The sequence below is a fragment of the Pteropus alecto genome, unplaced genomic scaffold (assembly GCF_000325575.1).
Source record: "Pteropus alecto unplaced genomic scaffold, ASM32557v1 scaffold86, whole genome shotgun sequence".
Taxonomy (NCBI): Eukaryota; Metazoa; Chordata; class Mammalia; order Chiroptera; family Pteropodidae; genus Pteropus; species Pteropus alecto.
The window spans coordinates 8820075-8838361 of NW_006442109.1; the positions used below are offsets into that span (position 1 = coordinate 8820075).

General features: G+C 41.5%; 2 long non-coding RNA genes across 8 annotated transcripts in view; one reads left to right on the forward strand and one right to left on the reverse strand.

Annotated features, from left to right (window-relative positions):
• LOC112469593 overlaps positions 1–16846 on the forward strand; it is a 33958-nt gene extending 17112 nt beyond the window's left edge. Inside the window, exon 3 of the long non-coding RNA XR_003042703.1 lies at positions 16672–16846. This is a non-coding gene — a long non-coding RNA (uncharacterized LOC112469593). The remainder of the gene's footprint in view (positions 1–16671) is intronic.
• LOC112469592 overlaps positions 1–18287 on the reverse strand; it is a 128579-nt gene that overhangs the window by 30524 nt on the left and 79768 nt on the right. The gene's annotated exons all lie outside the window — the stretch shown is intronic.

Below are 18287 nucleotides of genomic sequence, written 5' to 3' on the forward strand. Positions count from 1 at the left end.
CACCCCCTCATCTCTGGTCTTTGCTCAAACATTAGCATCTCAGCGAGGCCTTCTAAGAACTCCCCAAAATGGCATCACTCCTTCCCCACACACTCATCCTCCTTCCACTAAAATATTAGCTCCATGAGCACAGGACTTTTTTCATTTTGTTTTCTGCTATATGCCTAGGAGCACATAGTAGATGCTCAATAAATATTTCCTGAATGAATTAAGTATCAAATGAACAAAGAGGTCTTTAGTACTATAATCCTAGAGTCAAAAGAGCCAGTCCTAGTTCTAGTAACCTGACCCAAGGTCTTGGGGTCTTTGAAGCTGCAATCTTAGGGAAAAGCTACAGCCTCTTCCCTCTCACAGCTATTCTAAAACCCCAGTTTGATAAAACAGAGCATCAGTGTATGATGTAGTGGATGACTGCATTTTGAACATCATGCTAATGGCTTGCTAGTGAGAAAATGGGCAGTTCGCCTGTCATCAGAATCAAATGGGGTGAGAGAAGCTTCTTCAAATGCCCAATTTCCTAAAGAAAGGAGTAATCGGTTTGCAAGAAACAAGGCCAGTCTTTTATGACTGGCAGAGGTAGCAAGCCCAGTCATCCTCCTATCTGTCTGTCAAACAGAAGAGCAGATTTGGAGTAGGACTCTGTCTTGCTCCTTAAACTTGGCTGCCAAGTACTTCAGAGCTGCAGCCGGCTGGGAGAATGCCGGCTGACTCCTCGACCACAAGAGTCCCCAGAGTAAGTTCCTCTGGGATCCTTTTAAAAGATGATTGTTCCCTAAGTGATAGCGCAATTTAATCTCTTCCTTTTGAAGACAGATCTTCTTCCTTAAAAGGAAAGGTCCGGCTAATTCTCTCACAAGAGCATTAGTTTTCCTTTTATACAAATTCTAGATTTTTAAATATTTTAAATATTTTCCTTTTTTCTCCCTGCCTCCCATACCAACCCTTATTGAATAAAGAATGTTGCAGGGTGTGTGTGTGTGTGTGTGATTATATTTTGGTAATCAATACACTTCACCACAATGCTTTATATATATATAAAGTAAGCTGGATATATTTATAATTTTTAAAATGCTTCTATCATCTCTCTTCTCATCCACACAACCTTCTACCATTGCTATCTTTGTTGGGTATTATGAAGATTTCAGGTACAGCTCAGGTATACCTGAAAACTAAAAAAAAGATATGTACCACTCTCCCATATTTCCTAGTGCCTCTGCTGTACAGAAAGCCAGCTGAGGCCTCTTAGGTGCCAGCAGCAATACTGGGGTGAGCTGAGGCCAGCCAGAGAGTGGGCAGGGAGCCCAGACCTGGTCGTCCAGCAAAAGCTGCATCCAAGCAGCCTGGGACTTGGCCAGCATTGAGGGAGCCCTGGTAGCTTGGGAAAACCGGGTCTGGAGAGGCTGAGGAGGAAGCAAGTCCAGGTAGATGAGCCACTAAATCCATCCAGGTAGAAGGCCTGAGCATCTTGCCCTGTAGGTCTCAGTAACCTGAGAATCAGCAAGCTGAACACCATGTGTCAGTCAGAGACCAAGCCCAACAGTGACATGGGACATATTGATTATGTGAAGACAAGATGCAAATGTTACTATATATCTGAATGGACTGGCACCTATGCTACTCTGAAAAGTGGCACAGTTAAGGCCATATCATCATCCCACAAATAATAACTGTCATAATAATACATTGAGTGCTTTATCGTGGAAAAAGCATGGTTTCAAGTGCTTTACGAGTTAGGTCATTCATTCTTTACTACAACCCTATGGATAGATATTAATACTATGCTCATTTTAAAGCTGGGGAAACTGAAGCAGTTGGAAGGTGGTGAGTTGCTCCAGGTAAGGATAGACTATGAAGTCTGACTTTATAGTAAGGTTTCTCAACCTTGGCACTATCGACATGTTGGGACAGATAATTCTTTGCTGTGGGACTGTCCTATTTATTGTAGGAAGTTTAGCAGCATCACTGGGCTCTAACCACTTGATATCAGTGGCACCCCCAGCCCCAGTCAAGATGTGACAATCAAAAGTGTCTTCAGATATTGCTTAAGATCTCCTTCTCTGTTGCAAACCACTACTCTATAGCCAGAGCTGTTCACTATTAAGCCCTGCCTATCAGCTGAGCTGGATGGCACTGGGTGTGGTATTTTAGCTACATCGAGGAGGGAGACTCAAGGTGAATGCTCATACCAGGTCTCCTAAGGGGATCCTCACAAGGATCCTTGGCTTTCAGATTTGAAAACCCCATTCATTAGGTCATCTAGAATCAACTGGACCCAGGGAAACAAATTCCTTCTACTACAGCTTGCAAGCCAGTTTTGATAATGCCAACTCTGACTCATGTATTACAGGGCAGGGGTGGAGATGGGTTATCTGGCTGGCTGACTACACAAGACATTCCCTTGGGCAGGTGACCAAAGTCTAGAGCAGTGAGAGAGCATGGATGAGGGGCTAGATTTCTTTGCTGTGTTTTGGTCCTAAGTCTTAGGCTTTTTCCTAGTTTTCCGCTGTGAAATCTATCACAGGGATCTTGCCTTTTTCCTGCCTTTTGAGGCAGGTAGGTGAGGTAGGTAGTCTGGTGGCTGGTTTGGCCCAAGACAGAGCAGGACTATTTGCCCCTACTTCCAGCATGTTTCTCCTACCATCTGCTACCCTGTGAGGCACCTATGCCCCCTGCAGGCTTCCCCTCCCTGTGAAGAAATCCATTCCCCAACCTCCATTTTACTGTTTGCAAACAGGCTGAGCGACACATAATTTGTGGCTTTTTCAGAGTCATATAGATAATTAGCAATAGAACAAGGACAAAATCCCAGTTCTCTGAATCACCCCTTGACATCCCCGACTGGTGATTCTTCTCAGAATGTTGGATAAAGGGGTCTCTAGAATCTGACTCTAACCTCTCTTAAGGATCAAGTTACACATATTTACTGAAGTCCCACTGTGCCCCTGCGCCAGGCCCTTCGAGGGATGCCAAGAGGTGCAATTCACAAACCCCGACCTCAGGGAAAGTATATTTTAGTTATGGAGATGAGACAAAAGCTAAGCAATTACTCTATAGGTAAAATGAGAGGCTGGAGGGATGGGACGTACTATGGGGAGCCCCCTAGTTGGTTTCAGCACTTTGGGACACAGGTGGGAAGATGGGGTCCTAGAGAAGATAATGACTCCCTTCGAGCCCTGCTGATTCAAAAGCCCTGTGGGATGTCCTGGGGAGAGCCAGGTGGCCAGTTCAGAAGCTCTGGTGGAACTCTGGGCCTGAGATAGAGGCTGGAGGCCATCATTGCAAAGAAAAGGATTGAGCTCTGGTAGCAAGTGAGGTGGCATAGGGAGGATGTGCAGAAGGAGGAACTGCCAGAGAAAGGGGAAGCCAAAAGAATGACTGAAGAACTAACTGGAGAGGAAGGGTGAAAGCCAATCGTAGGCAGTGACCCCAAAGCCAAAGCATCCTGCCAGGAAGGCTGCTGAGATAAGAACAGAAGAGGGCTGACTATCATTAGCAACAAAGAGGTGCTCAGGACCTTCTGGAGAACAAGTTGGGATGGGTGCTAGGTCCAGAAGTTAGAGTATGGCATGTGGAGGAGTGGGAAGGGCTTGTGTATAGACCTTCGAGAAGCTTCTCTGCGAAGGAGAGAAGAAAGGGCTAGAGCTTGAGGAAAATGCAGACTCTCACTTTCAAATTCCTGCCATTCGATGATCTTCAGAGGAACTGGAAGATAGGGGAAGCCCCGAGATATTTCCCCACAAAGCTGCCAGAGACTGCTTCCTCCAGTGGTTAATGCTACTTCCTCCGCTGCCACACCATTTGTGCACTTCTTCTCCCAGCCGCAATGGTTCTGATTTGGCACAGACCTCTCATCCTGGCTTGGCTGTTGAGTGTTGGCCATTCACTATTGAAGAGGTGGCTCAGACCAGGTGATGAATGAAAGACACCTCAGAGCTCTCAGTGCCTTGGAGGGAGTTCAGATGCAAAGCTCTATGGACTCTGAACTAGAATATCTTTGCTAACACCTAGTCCAAATCATCTCAAATTTTTCCAACAAAGAAGCCATAATGACACGTCGGAAAGAGCTCGTATCACAGAGATTAGGGGGCAAAGTGGCGTATGAAACAGCCACTACAAGTCCAGTGTTTCTCTGAAGCCTCATGTTTTAGTTTAAAAGTTCAAGCAGTTTTACATTCCACTCTGTGATGTACTTGTGTGTTTTGGAGTTTTAAAATTATATTCTAAATTGCTTACCTTCATGTGAAACTAACACTCAAGGAAGATGCGCCAGCTTTGTCTGATGGTGCTCCAGTTAGAGCAACGGAGTCTGACCTGTCTGCCTCCAGCTCCCCACATCTGTATGCACGCGCACACACGCACATACACACACACACATTTTACAACTGAGGGGACTGAGGCTCAGAGAGGAGACACCCAAGGTCAAACAGCAAATGCATAAACTAAAATCTAGGTCTGAAGATTCCATATCCAGTGCTCCTTCTATTGCCAAGGGAATTGAGAATGACAGAGCTTTATTGGGGGATGTCGGATTTCACCTTTAATTCTGGCAGGTGAAATTAGATATGGGGAGCAGGAGAATTATAGTGGAAAATATGTAACTTAATTTTGGGGGCTCCATAACTAGATTCTGATACTTTTAAGACTCGACGTTATTGTTAGAATTAACAGCTGTGTTCCAGGGAAAGTTTGAAAAGCTTCAAGGACTTTTCTCTCCAAATGACCTTTTTTATTTTGGTGTTTAAGATTTGAAATACACTTTCGGGTAAGCATTGCCTTTTCCCCTGAGGTCATTATTATGAGCAAAATTGTGTTGCCCCAAAATTCATATGTTAAAGTCCCAATCCCCATTACCTCAGTTAAAATGAAGCCTTTGAGGTGGACCCTAATCCAAATGACTGCTGTCCTGATAAGAAGAGAATAGGACACAGAGATGCACATAGAAGGAAGATGATGTGCAGAGACACGGGGGGAAAAGGCCATCTGCAAGCTGAGAATGACTCGGAACAGTTTCTTCCCTCACAGCCATCGGTAGGAACCAACTCTGCTGATACTTTGATCGTAGACTTCTAGCCTCCAGAGCTGTGAAACAATACATTTTCTGTTTTAAGCCTCTAGGAAACTAATACAGTCATCTTTGTGGAGGCTTGTGTTCCTGGAAGAAAAGCAGTTGGATTCCTGCAGCAGAAAAGCGTGATAATCTCTTAGCAAAGGGAGCTACCGTTTTTGAGCTGGACTCTTTGCTGGGTGCCTCACACATGGCAGCTCATTCCTTCTTCACTGGAGAAATAACAACAAAAATTGTTGCTCATATTTATCAAGCATCTACTATGTATCAGGCAGTTTTTAATGCTTTACATTTAATACCCCCTACCAGGAGGTCTGAGGCACTATATTAGTCCTACTTTATAGATGAGGAAATTGAGTCCCACAGAGGTCAGGTGCTTAGCCCAAGGCACTCAGCTAACAGTAAGGGGCTAGACCAGAATTAGAATCCACTTTCCACCCATCTTTCTACCTACTTGCAGGGTGAATGAGCTTTCCCAGGGCTTTTCTTCTCCTGAGTGGATGGACGGAGAGTTGATTCCAGGTGCTGTGGGTTAGTGTGGGAAGAAGAGGAAGGAAGGGACTGCCTCTCTGGTGCCTGAAACCCTACACCTTTTGACCCCACTGCAGGTTAAGGGGCTTGGCGCAAGTCAGGGCTGACGTTAGTCCGCTGGAAATTCCTCTGCCTAGCGATCAAGGCTTACAGAACAAAAGCTCTCATCACAGGAAAAAACTTCCTGCTCAGCCCCCAGCTAGAGGGCTCGGATTTCAACCACACAGCCGGTGAAGTCATCAGCCGTAGGCCTGCGGCAGAGGGGCTCCCCGAGGGCATGGAGCAGCTGGGCGGAAGGCCTCTGGTGCTCTTTGCCTCAAGGTCTTTGGGGCCTGCTCCGCAGCGTCGAGATTACCCCGCAGATGGTTGGAGAAGGGCTGTGGCTGGCCCTTGTCAGAGCCCTATCCCACGTCTGACCTCAGCCAGTCCTCTCATGTTCATGTCCATACCCATTTGCCAGTGGGGAAGCTGAGGCCCACAGAGGGAAAGTCAGTGGCTCAATGATATTCAGCAAATTACACTCGGGATGGGAGGACTTGAACCCTGTTTTTTATTTCTCCCTCAAATTCTTAAGAGAAGCTGGGTTCTTGGTCCTTTGGATACTAAGCAAAAGGGGAAAGAAAGGTCCTCGAACAACAAAGATCTAGAAAGACAAATTCCATAAACACCCCTCTTCTCCAGCCATCTATTCTGCCCCCAGTGAAACACTGAGGGCTAAGTGAGAGAATATTCACTTATTCACTCACTCATTCATTCACCCATTCAGCATATCAGGCACCTGCCAAGTGTGTAGGCTGGGTGTTGAGCTGTGAGTGCTAGCCAGCCTGGGTACCATGTGTACTCAGCTAACTTACTTTAGTCAACTCAGCAAGGTAGGACCCATGATCAAGGCAAAGGGAGGAAGTAACTGAGAATACAGACAAAAAGCAGCTGGAAACATGAAAAACATTATCATTTATGACAGTGTTCTCTCACGGTCAAGTACACAGCAAGGCGGCACAGTGTTCCATCTACAGTCATCAGGCTCTGGACCAGCCACTTTCCATGGACTCTCTTAATCTTCACAACTACTCTATGAGGCTGTGGAGTAGATACCAGGATCCACAATCTCCCTCTTTCCTTGGGATCTGGATCCCTCCTCCATCCACATGAGGGAGTCCTTGACGCTTTATTTGTCCTAAGTGGCTCCACCCCATGGTCATAGATGATTGAATTAGAAGTGGACACATGGCCAAAGCTGAGCCAATCAGATTCTCTTTTTTGAGAATTTGGAATTGGAATGTCATCAACTGAGGCTCACAGGAATCAGTTCTAGAAGGAGAGAGCGGGAGGGATAGGCAGAGGGGAGAAGGGAGGGAGGGAGATGGGAAGAGAGATGGGGGGGATGTCCCAGTCTGGCTTCATTCCACCCTGGAGTCCCCAGACTTGCCTACATCTTAATAATACATTTTGTTTAGGCCAGCTGTTCTGTCACTTACATCCAGGAGTCTTAAATAGACAGTGAGTTTCATAATGACGAGAACCAGATCTTGTTCACCAGTATGTCCCTGAGACCTGGCACATAAAAAGGGCTTGGTAAATATTTGTTGAATTAATTTGACATGTAGAGGTTCAAATAAATTAACAGATATGGACTCAAGTCACACACTAACGAACAGCTGAAATTTGAACTGGGTCTTCCAGTGTCAGAGCATGTTTTTTTCTACTAAACCACTGCCTTTTACATATTGTTATTATATTAAAGTCACAGGCAGTCAGAGCTGGGGTAGATCTGAAAGGTCGGTAAGTCTGACTTCTTTGTTTTATAGATGGAAAGGTGGGGCCTAGGGAAGTGAAGCGATAGAAGTCTCGATTCCCATGCAACCTCCTAACTCTTAACTTGATTTAGTCATTGTGTTTGTGTGTGATACAGCCCTGCTGGTTGTTGTAATGCGGAAGTATTTTCATATCTGTTGGGGAAGAGCAGCTGTCGGAAGCCCCCAGGCACCCCTCTCTCCCTAGCCCCTCTCTTGGGGACCCTGGGCCTCCCATTACCACAAGCAAAGAGGTGAGGCTTAGCCCAGCAGGGGTCTCCAGGCCCATGGTTAGTACTTGTGCTGTTCTGCCTGTGAAATACTTTGGATATCAGCCCTGGATCTACCTAGTATGATCTGAGTTCTGGTCACTTTGTCTCCCCATCGAGAGCCTTCCAAGGCAGCTGAAATTCCACCAATCAGAAACAGTTCATATATCCATTTGTTCTTTTATTCCACCAGTATTTACTGAGTGCCCCTTCTGTGCCAGGCTTTCAGTCCCCAGGAGCTCTTGCTCCCTGCTACCAAAACTATGGGTGGCATCATGCGCTTCAGGACTTGGGGCCCCTGAAGATCTTAATCTGGTGGAGCTGGCAGGTAGCTGACAGCAAATTCCATGACCATGATATGGCCTGGGTTGAAGTTCTAGGAGGAGGAGTGAGGAATCAAAGGTGTGTTAGGACTTCTAATGCCAGGCCCTATCCTCGGACCTATATTGTGCAGTAGCTCATTATACTTCAACCTAGACTAAGCAGATTTTGTTATTCCATTTTACAGACAGAAGAAACTGAGATTCGGTATTGCTAAGCAATTTTCACAAGGTGATATCACTAATAATTAACGGAACTTGGATTTGTACCTGGGCGTGCCATTTGATAAATAATCTATTAAACACATGACCTTCTGGCTCCAAAGCCCATGCCCTTTCCATCACAATTTAGAGAAAATGAGAGCGATATCATACCCCCCCCAAAAAAATAATAGCTAACATTTACATAGCACTTACTACGTGCTAGGCAATGTTCCAAGCAATTTATATGTATCGACTCATTTAAATCTCATTTGACAGATGAATTAACTAAGGATTGTCACAGAGTGATTGTCACTTGTTGAAAGTCTCAGAAGTGGCCCATGGTGGAGCCAATATTTAATACAGTAGGCTGGCTCCCAAGTCCCTGCTCTGAATTTCTCTATACCATGCTGCCTGTTCTACAGCACAGGGTTTTGCCATTTTCTTTTATTTTGACTAGCTGGATAAGTGTGTGCTGATACCTCAGAGCTGGTTTGTTTGCATTTCTCTCATTTCTGATGGAGTTATGTACCTTTTGATGTTTTGATTTACCATCTGTACTTCCTGTGTAAACTGTCTGTTCATCTCTTTTGCTGTTTACTGAGTAGAATCTGGGCACCAATTTTGGCTTTTTATGAGAAAGAAAAATTAATATATTTTAGATGTATTGGTGGCTTATGTTTTCCAGGCTGTTATTTTCCCCTCGCGGTTGTCCTATATTTTATTCAACAAAAGGTTTCTATTCTTTAATTTGAAAATCTAATCTTTTTTGTCTCTGGTGCAAGATTCTTTTCCAATGTGATAAATGTGGAATTGTACTTTGTCTTTCTTATGGTTTTTCAGGTATGCACAAAATCTCATCTGCAATTTATCGCAGAAAATGATATAACTCTTCTCTTTATTAGTTATAATTCACTTCAAACATTTATTATATAGTAATTACTTTCCTCATTGTTGAATTATTTCTAGTTTTACTCTATATTGAATTAATTTGGGATTGTTTAGTCTCTTCCACTGATCATTTTTTTCCATTGTTACCATATGGTTTGGCTAATTCTTGTTCTGTAATATGTTATGAAATCTAGTAGGTTAAACTTAATATCACACCCTTTCAAAAGAAGCTTAGTCTTTTTAACCACGTAATTCGTTTATCAAACTCTTATAAAGTATTACTTGGGAGCCTTAATAGAAACTCCAGGAAAATCATTGCCTTCGCTATTTCTAATCTAGCCCAGAGTAGGTGGGCTCTCCATTTATTTTCATCTTCTTTTATTTCTCCCAGAAGGGTTCTATAACCTTTGACGAAATCTTATGACTTAAAGTAAACTAATGTCCACGTATTGAATGTCTGATGTTTAAATGAAGGCGACAGCCTTTCCTGCGTATTTTCTTTCTATGTAATATGGGTATGTGATTTGGAATGGGCACTCTCGGCTCACAGGAAGCTCGCGATGACTGGGAAACCGGGCACTCTCCTCAGAGTGCAGTAAATGCCTGAACAGCTGCAGGCAGTGGGAGGAAGGGTCCCCGGGGAAATGAGGCTTGGTGTGGGCTGATCCTTGAGGCCTGCAAGAGGGAGGCAGCCACTGGAGAGTGAGACCATATGAATGATAAATGGGAATGGCCTATCACAGAGGGTCCACGTGGGGTGTCGGGGTGAGAAGCAAGAGGGGGCTGTTTGGTCCAGGCCTTGCATTTTGACTCCTGACATTAGCTCCCAATGAGATTATTTACACAATCAGTGGGTTCTTTTGAGAAGCCATTGGCTAAAGGTATGACATCTTCAGAATCTCTGTTACGCTGTTAACCTAAAATGCTCTCCAGTATCTGAAAGCTTGCTTTGGGAAGAGGCAGGAGTCTATAATTTCTGTTGAATGCCTACTCTACATACCAAACCCTGTGCTTGAAGCTCTATTCTTGCTATCTTGTTTAATCTTTACCACAGCCTGATGAGGTTAAATATCATTACACTCATTTTAAGATGAGGAAATTAAGGTTGAAAGAGGTTAAAAATAAAGCCCAAAGGACTAGTAAGTTTCAGATCCTGCAGCTGAACTCTGTGTTGCCTTCAAAGCTCGTATTCTTTCCATTAGCCATTATGCTTTTTCATAGTGCAGGGCCTCAATGAGTGGCTTTGTCACTTGGGAAGGAGTGAGACACGAGCAATCACCAGGACTTGGCCAGGTCATTCACTCGTTTTCTCATTCATTCACTTATTCATCCAACACGCATTTGTCAAGTGTCAATTGTACACTCTACTTCTCCCAGGGTGAAATCATCCACTCTATGGTTTCAACCACCAACATGCTGAAGATTCTCACATCTGTCCTTCCAGCCCAGACGAAGAATTCTTTCCTAAGAAAAGTTTCGTTTCTTTCCTAAACTTCCCACTTGAACACCCAACTTCCTGTTGGTAAATTGAGTAGGATGTCTCATGTCTCAACACATCAGAACAGAACTGGCCATTTATTTCGTCTCCCAAACCTGTTCTTGTTCATTCCTTATATCCAGTTTTTTACCAAGGCTTACAGATTTTCTTTTGAAATATGAGTAAATCCGTGTCTTCCTCTCTGCCTCAAGAACTACCCTCTTGGGCTGAATCCTGCCTATCTGGTGTGAGTCCACCCGTTGGCTACTTCCCTCAGAGCCTGACTTGTATATATATCTCAGGTGGACCTTCGTGAGCCACAACTCTTGACACCTTCCTAGACTGAGAAATGCAAATCCAATATTGCTGCGAAACCTCCAAACTGGATTTTTGTGCCAGCGATGTCAATCATAGCACCTGCCTTTTAAGTACCTTCCCAGGGGAACTGGCCCCACTATTTCCAACTGCTCAAAGGGCAAATGTGTATTGGGGCCATGTCAGCTGATTGAAACAGTGGTGGCCACTTGGCCCAAAGGCGGCTGGCTGATTGGCTAGCCAGCAACACATGACAAAGTTTGGCATAAAAGAGGCATATTAAGTCAATCATATTCTCCTGAGAGAATGTGGGCACAGAAATATTGAAGGAATGAAGCAGTTAGCCATGGAAATTGAGACTGAAAAGTCGTGAAGCAGAGTTGTGGCTGGAGAAGCCACTATTAGGGCCTTGTGCAATGCAGAATATGCAGTAGAAGAGGAAGCTGGTAAGTACAGAGATGAGGATGGATCTAACACAGAGCACAGGAGCCTTGGAAAGGAAGCTGTGCATCATAAATAGTGTTCTTTAAATGGAAACATTTAGCTTTAGGAAAAACTTTCCACATTGTCCTTATTTTCTTGTTTTGCTATAGATGAGTAAAGATCACAGTGGGATGTTCGGGTCCCCCAGTCCGGCTTACATCAAACAAGCTCTCTTTAAGGCTAGGGGCTCACAAGAGGCGGCAGAAGTCTTGTAGGACTAGAGAAACAGCCTCAGATCTTCCCTCTGGGAAATCTAGACAATAGCAACTGCTGACTTTTTTCCACTGAAATATCACCACACGTGGTGAGGCACGGATGCTCCACTTCAATATTTAGACTTCAGTGCTGTGGAAGTCAGCAGTGTTTGTTATTCTGGTGGCTGGTGTTTGGAGAAGCACATTGTCTCTGCCGTGATGCCTGGTGCTCACCAGTTGTTCCATTGTCTGGAGGCCCCACCAGCATAAGATCACAGGGCTGGTCCAGCATACGTTCTTTCTGATAAGGCCCCAGAAGGTTTTGGGCTGCTCTGATTTCCTGAGGAAAGCTGGTTCTCTAATGCTGGGGGTCAGCATGGGGTACAGGTGCCAGCACCAGTACCCTAGAACTGTGGGCAAGGCTATGCCAGTGTCTAGAGAAGAAGTTCACATGCATGGGCTCTGGAGTGAGACCTCCTGGATTGTAAACTGGTTCCATCACATACCAGTTGTGTGTCTCTGGGTAAGTCATTTAAACTCTCTGTTCCTCAGTCTCATTTGTAAAATGAGGATAATAATTGTATATATTTCATAATTTTTTTGTCACGATTAAATAATGTATTAGGTTGACCTATATAAAATTGTCATTTTTCTTAGTCAAAAATGGGTTAACCTAATACAATTGTAACTAGCACATACTAAGTACTATCTAAAAGTATAAAAAATTATATTAACATTTATTATTATTATATAACAGCCCTTCTCTGTTAGTGAGCACCAGCCATTTTTGACCAGGCCTTGCCCAGACTGGAACAGAGAGGGCATGGGGTGCTGATGCCCATTTTTGTGCTGCAGGTACCAGGAGACTATGGGTTCCTTAGTGCTAAGTCTGGATCTGCCACTATTAGCTGTGTTGCTTCCCCTCCAAGCTTCTTCCTCTGACAAAATTCATGACATTGGACAAGCTTGTAAAAAACTCTTCTAGCTCTGATTATCTGATTCTAAGGGTTCCCAGGCTATAGCAATTGCTCCTTTTCACTTCTCAGCTCTTAGTCTGTCACTTGTTTGCCACTTGCAAATTAACAGCTCCAGGACCTAGTCTCACATTTGTCCCTGGGTTACCATTATGTCAAGATAGCTTGCATAGCCTCAATAGCTTGTGACAACAATTAAGGCCACAGTTCCTTTTGTTGCCCAAATTATAGTTTAGGCCACATCTAGCTCTATTATAAGAAATGTAGACTTTTTCACTTCACCTTCCCAAATAATAACAACAACTCCCACTAATTTATCACAATCTACATATCGGGCATTGTTCTAAGTGCTTACATGTATTAAGCCATTTAAACCTCACAACAACTTCATAAAGTATGTCTTATGATCTCCATCTTACTGCTGAGGAAACTGAGGGACAAAGCATCCTACTCAAGGTCACATAGCCAGCAAGTGGCATAATGGGATTTAAACCTGAGGCCATGTTCTTAGCTACAAATTCTACTTTCTTAGTAGTCCCTGGAAATTCTTACCTGTTCCACACAACAATGAAAAACTCAGGACCCAATGGCTGCACTGGTGAATGGTGCCAAACATTAAAAAAAAAAAAAAAAAAGAATTCCAAAAAATCAAAGAGGAGGGAACACTTCAAAACTCATTTTATGAGGTCAGCATTACTCTCATACCAAAATCAGACAAAGGCACTACAAGGAAAAAATAGATGTAAATATGATGAAAATAGATGTAAAAATCCTCAACAAAATATTAGAAAACTGAATTCAATACATGTGAAAACACATTAACAGAATGAAAGATAAAAATTATATGATTATTTCAATATATGCAAAACAAAAGCATTTGACAAAATTCAGTATCCTTTCATAATAAAAACTTCCAACAAATCAGGTATGGAAGGAATGTACCTCAACATAATAAAGTCCATATATGACAAGCCCATGGCTAACACCATACTTAAAGGTGAAACACTAAAAGCTTTACTTCTAAGAACAGAAACAAGACAAGGGTGACCACTCTCACTATTTTTATTTGACATAATACTGCATGTCCTAGCCAGAATAGGTAGGCAAGAAAAAGAAATAAAAGGCATCCAAATTTGAAAGAACAAAGTAAAATTATCTCTGCAGATAACATGGTCTTATATATGGAAAACTCTATAGATTCCATCAAAAAACAGTTAGAACTTATAAATGAATTCAGTAGTTACAGGTACAAAATCAACATACAAAAATAAGTTGTGTTTCTACACACTAACAACAAACAACTCAAAAAAAGAAATTAAAGAAACAATCCCATTTATAATAGCATCAAAAAATATATATATCAATAAGAAATTAAAGAAACAATCCCATTTATAATAGCATCAAAAAATATATATATCAATAAGAAATAAATTTAACCGAGGTGAAAGATCTAGATACTGAAAATTATAAAACACTGATGAAAGAAATTGAAGACAAAAATAAATGGAAATATATTCCATGTATATGGATTAGAAGATTTAATATCGTTAAAATGTGCATACTACCCAAAGCAATCTATGAATTCAATGTAATCTCTATCAAAATCTCAATCACATTTTTTACAGAAATAGGAAAATAATCCTAAATAATCCTAAAATTAATATGAAACCACAAAAGACCATGAATAGAAAAGACCAAGCAATGCTGGGCAAAAAAACTGAAGCTAATTTCAAAATAGACAACTACTTGATTTCAAAATATAATAGAAAGCTATAGTAATCAAAACAGCATGGTACTGGCATAAAAATAGACCTACAGACCAATGAAACAGAATAGAAAATCCAGAAGTAAATCCATGTATTTATGGTCAATTGATCTTTGACAAAAGGGCCAAGAGACACAATAGGGAAAGGACAGTGTCTTCATTAAGTAGTGTTGAGAAACTAGTTAATTATCCATGTGTGGAAGAATGAAGTTGAAGCCTTAACTTACTCCATATGCAAAAGTGAGCTTAAAATGGATCAAAGACTTAAATGTAAGGCCTGAAAACTGTAAAACTACTATTAGAAAACATAGGGAAAAGGCTTCTTGACATTGGGCTGGGCAATGATTTTTTGAATATGAGGCAACAAAAGTAAAAATGGACAAGTAAGACTGCATCAAACTAGAGAGTTTTGGCACAGCAAAGGAAATATCAATAAAGAAATAACTAACAGAATGGGAAAAAAATATTTCCAAACCATACATCTGATAAGAGGTCACTATCCAAAATATACAAGGAACTCAAAGAACTCAATAGCAAGAAAATAAATAACCCAGTTTTAAAATGGGCAAAGGATCTGAATAGACATTTCCCAAAAGAAGACATACAAATGGCCCACAGATATATGAAAATATGCTCAATATCACTAATCATCAGGGAAATGCAAATCAAAATCACAATGAGATATCACCTCACACCTATTAAGATGGCTATCATAAAAAAAAAAGATAACATTAGCAAGGATGTAGAAAAAAGGGAATCCTTGTACACTGTTAATGAGATTGTAAATTGGTACAACCATTATGGACAATACTATGGATATTCCTCAAAAAATTAATAGAATTTTCATATGATCCAGCACTCTCAGTTCTGGGTATATATCCAAAAGAAATGAAATCAGTATGTGGAAGAAGGCTCTGCACTTTCATGTTCAATGTAGCATTATTCATGATAGCCAAAATATGGAATCAACCTAAGTGTCTGTTGATGGATGAATGGATAAAGATGTGATATAAGACAATGGAATATTATTTAGCCATAAAAAGGAGAACATTGTCATTTGTAACAACATGGATAAAACTGGAGAACATTATACTAAGTGAAATAAGCCAGGCACAGAAAGACAAATATTGCATGATCTAACTTATCTCTGAAATGTAAAAATGTCTAACACATAGAAGCAGAGAGAAGGGTGGTTATTAGGGACAGGGAGGTGGGAGAAGTGAGGAGATGGGGGGAGTGGGGAAGTGTTGGTCAAAGGGTACAAAGTTATAGTTGAACAGGATGAATAAGCCTAGAGATCTAATTCAGAGCATGATGACTTTAGTTTGAATATTGGAAATTTGCTTAAAAAGTAGATTTTGGTGTTCTCACCACACACACAAAAAATAGTAACGATGAGAAGGCGATGATATGTTAACTAGTTTGATTGCAGTAATCGTGTAACTATATGCAAGTGTATCAAATCATCATGTTGTATTCCTCAAATATACATAATTATTAACAAATAAAATTCAAAATAAAACTGATTCACAGTGAAGTAAAAACAAAAAGTAAACACATTTCTATCATATAGTGTAGTTTTTCTACTCCTAGGTATTTGCCAAAGGGAAACAGAAGCATATGGCCACACAAAGACATGTACATGAATGTTCGTTATGAACATAAGGTATAGTCATCGTGGAATCTATTTCAACAATGGTTAATAAGGTCATTCTTAAATAACATCATTTATTAGGCATTTGTGAATTCACTGTTCAGTGAGTCAAATATAAGTAGCTGTGTTTTGATGGATCCTTAGCTTAACATGGATGGCTATTTTATTCAACCTATAATTGCTAGATGAAAATCACAGATTACATTAAAGTATTATTTGAGTAAAAACAATATAACTACTCTGAAAAATCAAAATGCAATGGAAAATTCAATCATGATCCACTTTTTTTAGACAAATCAACTCATTTCTTTTTCCTTGTTCCCATCTGGTACTTGTCTGCATGCATAAAACATTTTTACTTAGTTGTAAAATTCCAATTTTGTATTCAGCTTTGAAAAACAATTGTAATATGGTTAGTCATTTTCTGTATTGCTACTTAGTCTTCACAATTGTTTTTAATGACCATGTTCTTTGTGGATCTACCACTCTTTAATATTTCCCCTATTGCTGCACATCTATAGATTTTAAAAAAAGTTTTTTTAATTAGAAAAATATTTTAGTTAATACCTTCATGTATAAAACATTTTCTTTCTTTTGGATTGCTTCCCTGGGATAAATTCCTTGGAGTGGAATTATTGGATTAAAATATATGAACATTTCTATAGCTCTCAAAATATAGTTAAATGGATTTCCATGCATTCATTCACCAAATATTTATTGAGCACTTTGTTCTTTCCAGACGCTGATTAAGTGTTGGGCTTACAATGGCGAGGAAGAACATACAGTCTACATTCATAGGCCCTACTGTCTAGTTGAGGAGACAGACTCAATCAGGTCATCACACAGATGGATAAAATTGTAACTATGCTAAGCATTCCTAAGGAGAAAGAGACATGGAACAATAAAAGAACGTCATGGTGGAACTTGGCCTGGTGGTTAATAAAGAATTTCCTAAGGAAAAAGTGATTGAGCTGGGGACTAAAAAAAAATTAGACCAAAGAGGAGGAAAGAACAGCATTCTAGACAGAGGGAACAGCATGTACAAATGCCTTTTGGCAGAGATAGGAAGACTACAAAAACTGGAGCTTAAAAAGCTGGGGGAGCCTGGAGCAAGACCAGGCAGGGACTATGGGCCACAAAAAGGGTATCTCTTCATTTTGAGAGCAAAGCTGGGTGTGTGCTTTGAAACACTCACTCTGGCTGCAGTATGTAGTGGGAAGGGGAGTTTGAAGGGAGTTCGAGGGATACCAATGGACAGCTGTTGCAGTGGTCAAGATCAAAGATGATTGCTTAGATGACAAGAGTCAGGATAGGAATGAAGGTAAGTGGACCTATTCAGGAAATATGGAGGAGGTAAAATTGACCAAGTCTTGGCAGTGGATTTAAGATGTGTGGGAGAAGAGGAGGGAGAGGAAATATGCAGGACAACTGCTAGATGTCTGGTGTAAGGAACAGGATGAATAGTGGCGCCATTCACAGATATAGGGAACAATGGAAGAAGATCAGGATTGGGGTGGTTTTCTTCATAAGTTCAAGGTGTCTTTGAGATAGGAAAGAGATGACAGATAGGCAGTTGGACTATGGGTCTGAAATTCAGCAGAGTTTGGATTAGAGCCGTGAACTCATGAGTCATCAATGTGTGGATGATAACTAAAGGCATGGATGGGCTTGCCTAAGGAGAAAGGGTGAAGGTGGACACAGTCTAAACCAGGTAAGTGAGGAACTCCCACTTACAGGTGAAGGAAGACAGCTGGCCACGGAACTAAAAGAGATATGGGAAGAAAACCAGGAGGACTTGGTTAACAAGGGAAGTGTTACAGGAAGGAGAGAGTAGTCACCAGTGTAGGATGCTGCCAAGAGGTCCCAGCAAATGGATTTAGATCGATGGTGACCTTGGCAAGACCCGTAAGGATGGAGAGACAAACAAGGCGAAGAAATGAGAAATAAGGTCACAGGGCTGGCATGTCTATAAAGCCCTTTCCAGAAGCATGGCTGAGACGGGGAAGTGGGAGGATAGCTGGAGAAGATGAGGCGAGGGCTTGAGGGAGGAATTTTGGTTTTCTAATTTTTCTTTTCAGAAAGGAAGTCTTGTATGTTTATTGAATGCTATTGGGAAAACTTGGGTGAAGAGCAAGTAGGTGAATGTCAAGAAATGACAATAGATAATAAGATCTCTGAGCAGGTGGGAGAAGATGAGATTCTGAAACACCAGTGAAGAGATCAGCCTTGCACAGGAAAAGAAACACCTCCTCTCCTGTAGTAGGGCTGTACTTATTTATATGACCCCCAACGAAGACTTAGAAGAATGCAGCATTTGGTTTAATGCTCTGCTGTTGCTGTCTTGAAATTCTTAAT